This window comes from Oncorhynchus clarkii, chromosome 8 (genome assembly GCF_045791955.1).
Source record: "Oncorhynchus clarkii lewisi isolate Uvic-CL-2024 chromosome 8, UVic_Ocla_1.0, whole genome shotgun sequence".
Taxonomy (NCBI): Eukaryota; Metazoa; Chordata; class Actinopteri; order Salmoniformes; family Salmonidae; genus Oncorhynchus; species Oncorhynchus clarkii.
The window spans coordinates 14,835,040-14,845,266 of record NC_092154.1 but is presented as its reverse complement, the minus strand read 5'-3'; positions in this window follow the sequence as shown (position 1 = coordinate 14,845,266).

Below are 10,227 nucleotides of genomic sequence, written 5' to 3'. Positions count from 1 at the left end.
TATGGAACAGCGGAGACTGTGAAGCAACACAAACATAGGCCCAGACACATGCATACACACAACAACATACGCACTATACATACACATGGATTTAGTACTGTAGATATGCATTGGAGTAGGGGCCTGAGGGCACACAGTGTCGTGAAATCTGTGAATGTATTGTAATGTTTCTAAAATTTTATAAACTGCCTTGGCAGAAGCTAATGGGGATCCATGATAAATACAAATACTTTGAAGAATCTCAAATATATTTTGATTTGTTTAACACTTTTTTGGTTACTACATGATTCCATTTCTGTTATTTCATAGTGTTGTCTTCACTATTATTCTACAATGTAGAAAATAGTAAAAATAAAGAAAAACCATTGAATGAGTCGGTGTCCAAACCTTTGACTGGTACTGTATGTCATAATTTTATGTTATGTGTCAGTGGTGGTGGTTCCCAAACTTTTTATAGTCCCCTACCCTGTCAAACATTCAACCTCCAGCTGCGTACCGGCTCTAGCACCAGGGTCAGCGCACTCTCAAATGTTTTTTGTTGTTGTTGCCATAATTGTAAGCCTGCCACACACACATACGATAAATGTATTAAACGTAAGAATGATCGTGAGTTTGTCACTTCCTACGAGCCGGGCTGTGACAAAGAGTTTTATATGACCAGGGCACAAATAATGTAATAATAATTCATTATTTTGCTCTTTATTTAGCCATCGTATATATAAAACATTATTTGTTAATCAAAAATTGTGAATAGCTCACCAACGGTTAATGAGAAAGGTGTGCTTGAAAGGATGCACATAACTCTGAAATGTTTGGTTGTATTGGAGAGAGTCTCAATCCTAAATCATGTTCCATATGTAACGGATGTGAAACGGCTAGCTTAGTTAGCGGTGTGCGCTAAATAGCGTTTCAATCAGTGACGTCACTTGCTCTGAGACCTTGAAGTAGTTGTTCACCAACGGTTAATGAGAAAGGTGTGCTTGAAAGGATGCACATAACTCTGAAATGTTTGGTTGTATTGGAGAGAGTCTCAATCCTAAATCATGTTCCATATGTAACGGATGTGAAACGGCTAGCTTAGTTAGCGGTGTGCGCTAAATAGCGTTTCAATCAGTGACGTCACTTGCTCTGAGACCTTGAAGTAGTTGTTCCCCTTGTTCTGCAAGAGCCGCGGCTTTTGTGGAGCGATGGGTAACGATGCTTCGTGGGTGTCAGTTGTTGTGTCCCTAGTTCGCGCCCGGGTATGGGCGAGGGGACGGTCTAAAATTATACTGTTACTTACATTGATGCTGTTGACCCGGATTACTAGTTGCTGCGGGAGAAGGTCAAAAGGGGGGTGAGTGTAACGGATGTGAAACGGCTAGCTTAGTTAGCGGTGTGCGCTAAATAGCGTTTAAATCAGTGACGTCACTTGCTCTGAGACCTTGAAGTAGGCTTTTGTGGAGCGATGGGTAACGACGCTTCGTAGGTGTTGATGTGTGTTGTTGATGTGTGCAGTTCGCGCCCGGGTATGGGCGGGGGACGGTTTAAAATTATACTGTTACACATACACATTCTGTGCCTGTATTTAGTTTTCATGCGAGTGAGGGCTGAGAATCCACTCTCACATAGGTACGTGGTTGCAAAGGTGTCTTACCAGCGCGATTTGCCAAGGCAAGAAACTGAGCGCAGAAATCTGGCAGTGATTAAATTCAATTTACACAAAACCGCTTGTTGCAATTTCGATGAGGCTCTCTTGTTCAGATATCGGTAAGTGGACTGGAGGCAGGGAATGAAAGATATAACAAATCAAGTTGTTTGTGTCGTCAGCTTCGGGAAAGTACCTGCGTAATTGCTCACCCAGCTCACTCAGGTGCTTTGCTATATCACATTTGACATTGTCCGTAAGCTTGAGTTCATTTGCACACACAAAAAAAAAAAACATACAATGATGGAAAGACCAGTGTGTTGTCCTTGTTAATGCAGACAGAAAATAGCTCCAACTTCTTAATCATAGCCTCAATTTTGTCCTGCACATTGAAAAATTGAATGTAGTTGCAGAGTCCCTAGATTCAGATAATTCAGGCAGAAAAAACATCACCCAGATAGGCCAGTCGTGTGATAAACTCGTCACCACGCAAACTGTCAGACAAGTGAAAATTATGGTCAGTAAAGAAAACTAAGCTCGTCTCTCAATTTAAAAAAAACTTGTCAATACTTTGCCCCTTGATAACCAGCGCACTTCAGTATTGTAACGGCAGATTTCCTCCTCTTCGTCTGAAGAGGAGTAAGGATCGGCCCAAGATGCGGCGTGGTAAATGTTCATGACAAATTTTAATAAGAAAAGCCTGAACACTATGAAATACAAAACGATAACATGAAATAAACCAAACCGAAACAGTCCCGTGTGGCACTGACACATGAAACAAACACCCACAAACCAACAGTGAAACCAAGGCTACCTAAGTATGATTCTCAATCAGAGACAACTAACGACACCTGCCTCTGATTGAGAACCATACTAGGCCGAAACAGAAACCCAAACATAGAAACCCAAAACATAGACTGCCCACCCCAACTCACGCCCTGACCATGGTCGCTGCCCATATCATTGCATAATGCAGAAAATACAAGAGAGTTCAGGGGCCTTGCTTTAACAAAGTTAACAATTTTCACTGTAGTGTCCAAAACGTCTTTCAAGCAGTCAGGCATTCCCTTGGCAGCAAAAGCCTCTCGGTGGATACTGCAGTGTACTACCCAAGTGGCGTTGGGAGCAACTGCATGCACGTGCATTACCACTCTGTCTCCCTGTCATGGCTTTCGCGCCATCAGTACAGATACCAACCCATCTTGACCACCAAGGTCCATTTGATGTCACAAAGCTGTCCAGTACTTTAAAAATATCCTCTCATGTTGTCCTGGTTCCAGAAGAGGATGTCTTCCTTAATTGACGACCCATAAACTTAATGGACATATACCAAGAGCTGTGCCAGGCCCGCCACCTCTGTTGACTCATCCAGCTGTACGCATATAATTCACTGCCTTGGATGCGAAGCAGTAATTGTTTCAAAACATCTCCTGCCATGTCACTGATATGTTGTGAAACGTGAAGGCATTGTCTGTATAGTTTTTTTTAACCTTTTCCCCAGCATTGTCCCAGCCATATACGCGGCAGCAGAAATACTTTAGTCCTCCACAATAGTATGGGGCCTGCATGTCCTAGCCACTCTGTAGCTCACCATAAAAGACGCTTCTAGCCCCTTCTTATTAATGGTATCTATTGCTTTTATACATGTCTTACTACTCGAAAGTTGTCATGTCGAAATGGTCATGTTTTGTGTCTAAATGTCTGAGCAAGAGGGAAGGTTTCCCCCAATAGAGTAACGGTTAATGGGATTTGATGTTAATTATTTGACTAGGCTACCTGTATTTGACATTGTGTTGTTATTTCACTGAACACTAGATGTTTTAATTTTATTTTTGGCAGTGAAATGAGGCTACTCAGGCGAGAATAAAACCTCACCCAAATGTATAGTCCCATTGGAAAATATAAAGGTACTGTTTGAAAATGTGAAGAAAAATTACAATTATTTTTAGAAAACTGCATTGCGCGTACCCATACCCCAGTTTGGGAATACCTGATCTAGGTCATTATATTAGATATACACTACCATTCAAAAGTTTGGGGTCACTTAGAAATGTCCTTGTTTTGAAAGAAAAGCACATTTTTCGTCCATTAAAACAACATCAACTTGATCAGAAATACAGTGTAGACATTGTTAATGTTGTAAATGACTTGTAGCTGGAAACAGCAGATTTTTTAATGGAATATCTACATAGGCATACAGAGGCCCATTATCAGCAACCATCACTCCTGTGTTCCAATGGCACGTTGTGTTAGCTAATCCAAGTTTATCATTTTAAAAGGCTAATTGATCATTAGAAAACCCTTTAGCAATTATGTTAGCACAGCTGAAAATTGTTGTCCTGATTAAAGAAGAAATAAAACTGGCCTTCTTTAGACTAGTTGAGTATCTGAATCATCAGCATTTGTGGGTTTGATTACAGGCTCAAAATGACCAGAAACAAAGAACTTTCTTCTGAACCTTGTCAGTCTATTCTTATTCTCAGAAATTAAGCCTATTCCATGTGAGAAATTGCCAAGAAACTGAAGATCTCATACAGCGCTGTGTACTACTCCCTTCACTGAATAGAAAGGAGTGGGAGGCCCCAATGCACAACTGAGCAAGTGGACAAGTACATTAGAGTGTTTAGTTTGAGAAACAGACGCCTCACAAGTCCTCAACTGGCAGGTTCATTAAATAGTATCCGCAAAACACCAGTCTCAATGTCAACAGTGAAGAGGTGACTCTGGGATGCTGGCGTTCTAGGCAGAGTTCCTCTTTCCAGTGTCTGTGTTATTTTGCCCATCTTAATCTTTTATTTTTATTGGCCTGTCTGAACTTTTTCTCTGCAACTCTGCCTAGAAGGCCTGCATCAAATTTGCTCTGAATACAACATGTAAAATGCTTACTTACAAGCACTTAACCAACAATGCAATTTTAAGAAAAATACCCCCAAAAAAGTAAGAAATAAAAGTAACTAATACTTAAAGAGCAACAGCAAATAACAATAGCGAGGCTATATACAGGGGGCACCGGTTAGTTGAGGTAATATGTACAGTGGGGAGAACAAGTATTTGATACACTGCGGATTTTGCAGGTTTTCCTACTTACAAAGCATGTAGAGGTCTGTCATGTTTATGATAGGTACACTTCAACTGCGAGAGACGGAATCTAAAACAAAAATCCAGAAAATCACATTGTATGATTTTTAAGTAATTAATTTGCATTTTATTGCATGACATACAGTGGGGCAAAAAATATATTTAGTCAGCCACCAATTGTGCATGTTCTCCCACTTAAAAAGATGAGAGAGGCCTGTAATTTTCATCATAGGTATACTTCAACTATGACAGACAAAATGAGAAAAAAAATCCAGAAAATCACATTGTAGGATTTTTTATGAATTTATTTGCAAATGATGGTGGAAAATAAGTATTTGGTCAATAAAGGTTTCTCAATACTTTGTTATATACCCTTTGTTGGCAATGACAGAGGTCAAACGTTTTCTGTAAGTCTTCACAAGGTTTTCACACACTGTTGCTGGTATTTTGGCCCATTTCTCCATGCAGATCTCCTCTAGAGCAGTGATGTTTTGGGGCTGTTGCTGGGCAACACGGACTTTCAACTCCCTCCAAAGATTTTCTATGGGGTTGAGATCTGGAGACTGGCTAGGCCATTCCAGGACCTTGAAATGCTTCTTACGAAGCCACTCCTTCGTTGCCCGTGCGGTGTGTTTGGGATCATTGTTATGCTGAAAGACCCAGCCACGTTTCATCTTCAATGCCCTTGCTGATGGAAGGAGGTTTGCACTCAAAATCTCACGATACATGGCCCCATTCATTCTTTCCTTTACACGGATCAGTCGTCCTGGTCCCTTTGCAGAAAAACAGCCCCAAAGCATGATGTTTCCACCCCCATCACAGTATGGTGTTCTTTGGATGCAACTCAGCATTCTTTGTCCTCCAAACACGATGAGTTGAGTTTTTACCAAAAAGTTATATTTTGGTTTCATCTGACCATATGACATTCTCCCAATCTTCTTCTGGATCATCCAAATGCTCTCTAGCAAACTTCAGACGGGCCTGGACATGTACTGGCTTAAGCAGGGGGACACGTCTGACACTGCAGGATTTGAGTCCCTGGCGGCGTAGTGTGTTACTGATGGTAGGCTTTGTTACTTTGGTCCCAGCTCTCTGCAGGTCATTCACTAGGTCCCCCTGTGTGGTTCTGGGATTTTTGCTCACCGTTCTTGTGATTATTTTGACCCCACGGGGTGAGATCTTGCGTGGAGCCCCAGATCGAGGGAGATTATCAGTGGTCTTGTATGTCTTCCATTTCCTAATAATTGCTCCCACAGTTGATTTCTTCAAAACAAGCTGCTTACCTATTGCAGATTCAGTCTTCCCAGCCTGGTGCAGGTCTACAATTTTGTTTCTGGAGTCCTTTGACAGCTCTTTGGTCTTGGCCATAGTGGCGTTTGGAGTGTGACTGTTTGAGGTTGTGGACAGGTGTCTTTTATACTGATAACAAATTAAATAGGTGCCATTAATACAGGTAACGAGTGGAGGACAGAGGAGCCTCTTAAAGAAGAAGTTACAGGTCTGTTAGAGCCAGAAATCTTGCTTGTTTGTAGGTGACCAAATACTTATTTTCCACCATAATTTGCAAATAAATTCATTAAAAATCCTACAATGTGATTTTCTGGATTTTTTTTCTCATTTTGTCTGTCATATTTGAAGTGTACCTATGATGACAATTACAGGCCTCTCTCATCTTTTTAAGTGGGAGAACTTGCACAATTGGTGGCTGACTAAATACTTTTTTGCCCCACTGTAAGTATTTGATCACCTACCAACCAGTAACAATTCCGGCTCTCACAGACCTGTTAGTTTTTCTTTAAGAAGCCCTCCTGTTCTCCACTCATTACCTGTATTAACTGCACCTGTTTGAACTCGTTAGCTGTATAAAAGACACCTGTCCACACACCCAATCAAACAGACTACAACCTCTCCACAATGGCCAAGACCAGGGAGCTGTGTAAGGATATCAGGGATAAAATTGTAGACCTGCACAAGGCTGGGATGGGCTAAAGGACAATAGGCAAGCAGCTTGGTGAGAAGGCAACAACTGTTGGCGCAATTATTATAAAATGGAAGAAGTTCAAGATGACGGTCAATCACCCTCAGTCTGGGGCTCCATGCAAGATCTCACCTCGTGGGGCATCAATGATCATGAGGAAGGTGAGGGATCAGCCCAGAACTACACGGCAGGACCTGGTCAATGATCTGAAGAGAGCTGGGACCACAGTCTCAAAGAAAACCATTAGTAACACACTACGCCGTTATGGATTAAAATTTTGCAGCGCACGCAAGGAATGGGAGAAGGTCATGTGGTCTGATGAGACAAAAATAGAGCTTTTTGGTCTAAACTCCACTCGCCGTGTTTGGAGGAAGAAGAAGGATGAGTACAACCCCAAGAACACCATCCCAACCGTGAAGCATGGAGGTGGAAACATCATTCTTTGGGGATGCTTTTCTGCAAAGGGGACAGGACGACTGCACCATATTGAGGGGAGGATGGATGGGGCCATGTATCGCGAGATCTTGGCCAACAACCTCTTTCCCTCAGTAAGAGCATTGAAGATGGGTCGTGGCTGGGTCTTTTCAGCATGACAACGACCCGAAACACACAGCCAGGGCAACTAAGGAGTGTCTCCGTAAGAAGCATCTCCAAGGTCCTGGAGGGGCCTAGCCAGTCTCCAGACCTGAACCCAATAGAACATCTTTGGAGGGAGCTGAAAGTCCATATTGCCCAGTGACAGCCCTAAAACCTTATGGCTTGGAGGTAGAAGCTGTTTAGATGCCTCTTGAACCTAGACTTGGCGTTCCGGTACCGCTTGCCGTGCGGTAGCAGAAAGAACAGTCTATAACTAGGGTGGCTGGAGTCCTGGTATAGAGGTCCTAGATGGCAGGAAGCATGGCCCCGGTGATGTACTGGGCCGTCTCGGCATCTCCCTTGGGGTTCCTTTAGGGCAGGGTTTCCCAAACCTCTCCTTGGCCCCTCCAGACGTTTCACATGTTTGTTTTAACCCTTAACTGGCACACATGGTTCAATTAGTCAACTAATCATCAAGCCTTTGACTAATTAAATCAGGTGTGGCAATTTAGGGTTAAAACAAAAATGTGAAACTTCTGGGGGGGGCCAGTGGACAGGGTTGGGAAACCCTGTTTAAGGGTCAGATGCCCCAGGGTCAAGCTCTATTTAAGGCGGTATTCACCCCCGCCATTAGCTGCAATATGGTCACCTGTTCCGGTATAGTCCATGTCCTCCGCTTTGATGACAATAATATACAATTAACACGAGGCAGCCAGGACTGGCATATGTTATCTAATTAGAAAAAAATGGTTACACTTTGCACGCGTAAACAAACACACAACTAAATAGGTACATAATACTTACCATGTCTTGAGGTCTTCTTAGACCTTTTTTGTCCAGGTATTTTGTGAATTATGTTGCATCTGCTGTCCCTCTCTCTCCATTGGTCAGGGGCAAGGCTAGTGGCAGGAGCAGGTGGCTGTTGCTTTGCAGCTCGCTTCTTCTGAACCTTATTCAAATCAAACATAGAACTCGAATCTGTCTGTGATTAGAATTAGAACACAATACCATTGTGGTTGGGCTTGTCCCCGAAAACCCTCAAACATTTACAGATGCACAATTGAGAGCATCCTGTCGGGCTGTATCACCGCCTGGTACGGCAACTGCTCCGCCCAGAACCATAGGGCTCTCCGGAGGGTGGTGTGGTCTGCCCGATGCAATACCGGCGACCTCCAGGACACCTACAGCACAGGAAGGCCAAAAAGATCATCAAGGACAACAACCACCCGAGCCACTGCCTGTTCACCCCGCTATCATCCAGAAGGCAAGGTCAGTATAGGTGCATCAAAGCTGGGACCGAGAGACTGAAAAACAGCTTATATCTCAAGGCCATCAGACTGTTAAATAGCCATCAGTAGCACAGAGAGGCTGCTGCCTACATACACAGACTAGAAATCTTTGGACAATTTAATAAATGGAACACTAGTCACTTTAATAATGTTTATGCATTACTCATCTCATATGTATATACTGTATTCAATACTATCTACTGTATCTTAGTCTGTCACTCTGACATTGCTCATCCATATATTTATATATTCTTAATTCCATTCCTTTACTTAGATTTGTGTGTATTAGGTATTTGTTGTGAAATTGTTAGATATTACTTTGCTGCACTGTCAGAACTAGAAGCACAAGTATTTCACTACACCCGCAATAACATCTGCTAAACATGTGTATGTGACCAATAAAATGATATATAAAAAATAAAAACAAGAAAATAAAGATTATTGTAAGTTAACCTATAATTTTTTTTTAACCAAAATGTGTGATCATATACTGTGAGACACAATCAAATATATAATAGTAGATTCACACATGATAGAAGTGAATTGGTATACATTGTGGATGGTTGGTTTTCATTATCGTGGGAACTGCGTTATATTGTGCAAAAGACAAAGCTTCCACAGTTAACGCTCAAATGTTGTTGTTATTTATCTGCTTTAATTCATTAACATCTCAGGTGCAAACAAAGCTGGTATTATTATTTATGAACTAGGTGTATTCATATTTACACAATTGGTATACAGACAGCAAAAAGAGAAATACAGTTTATGGTTTAAAATGTGCAGACACCTGTGTAATAATTTCTATGGGACACACACACACACAGGCCATAAATAAACTAGCTACTCCATCAAAGATCTAATTAAAAGGGAAAATGGTTTATTCTGTTATGTACTCTGTGCAGAGTAATTGTTTAAATTGGGTGCGTATTCAACACAAACACAGGTGTAATAAGAACGAACACAAAGGTCAGTTCCGGTAGAAATGATAAAACGTCAGTTCCGGTGCTACGGAATCATGCGATTGAGTTTCAGTCTGTCACTCACTGCCAGACACTTTTAAATCATGAAATAAATACCTTAAAAAATCCGCTAAAAAGTATTTCCATGTGCTTACACGATTGATATTATTGATTGTCTTTTTACATAATTAATAACGGCGAGCAGCTAGCTAAAAAGGTCCAATGTTCACTGGGGTTGCAACCGGCGGGAACCAAAAAGCTAACGTTAGCATACAAGCGACTGTTGGCCAGGGCGAATAAATATCACTTCCTGTCTACAAGATGGACGAATATACATAACTGATTGAAATATATTATGTAGAATTATGCGGGCCGAAATACAGAAATTATACTAGATTATGTGTAATTTATTGTCCAATAATTTACCTCGTTCTCACTATAAAATAGCTAGCTTCAACCAAATAAGCATTTATGTTTATTTGTATTTATTGCACAAACTCAGGGCGCATCGAGTTTAGAGATTCAGAAGGGGCGTGGCATCAAAGGTATCTGGTGTTATTGATTTCGATGAATTTCTGCTATTAGTGCATACAAACATTGTGCTTATTTTTGACATATAGTACACTTAACTTAATGAGAGACTGGGTTGCAACCCACCTATAAGTGTGACCGGGGATTTATATTGAAGAAGCAGTTTCTGCCTGTCTTTGACTGTAATGC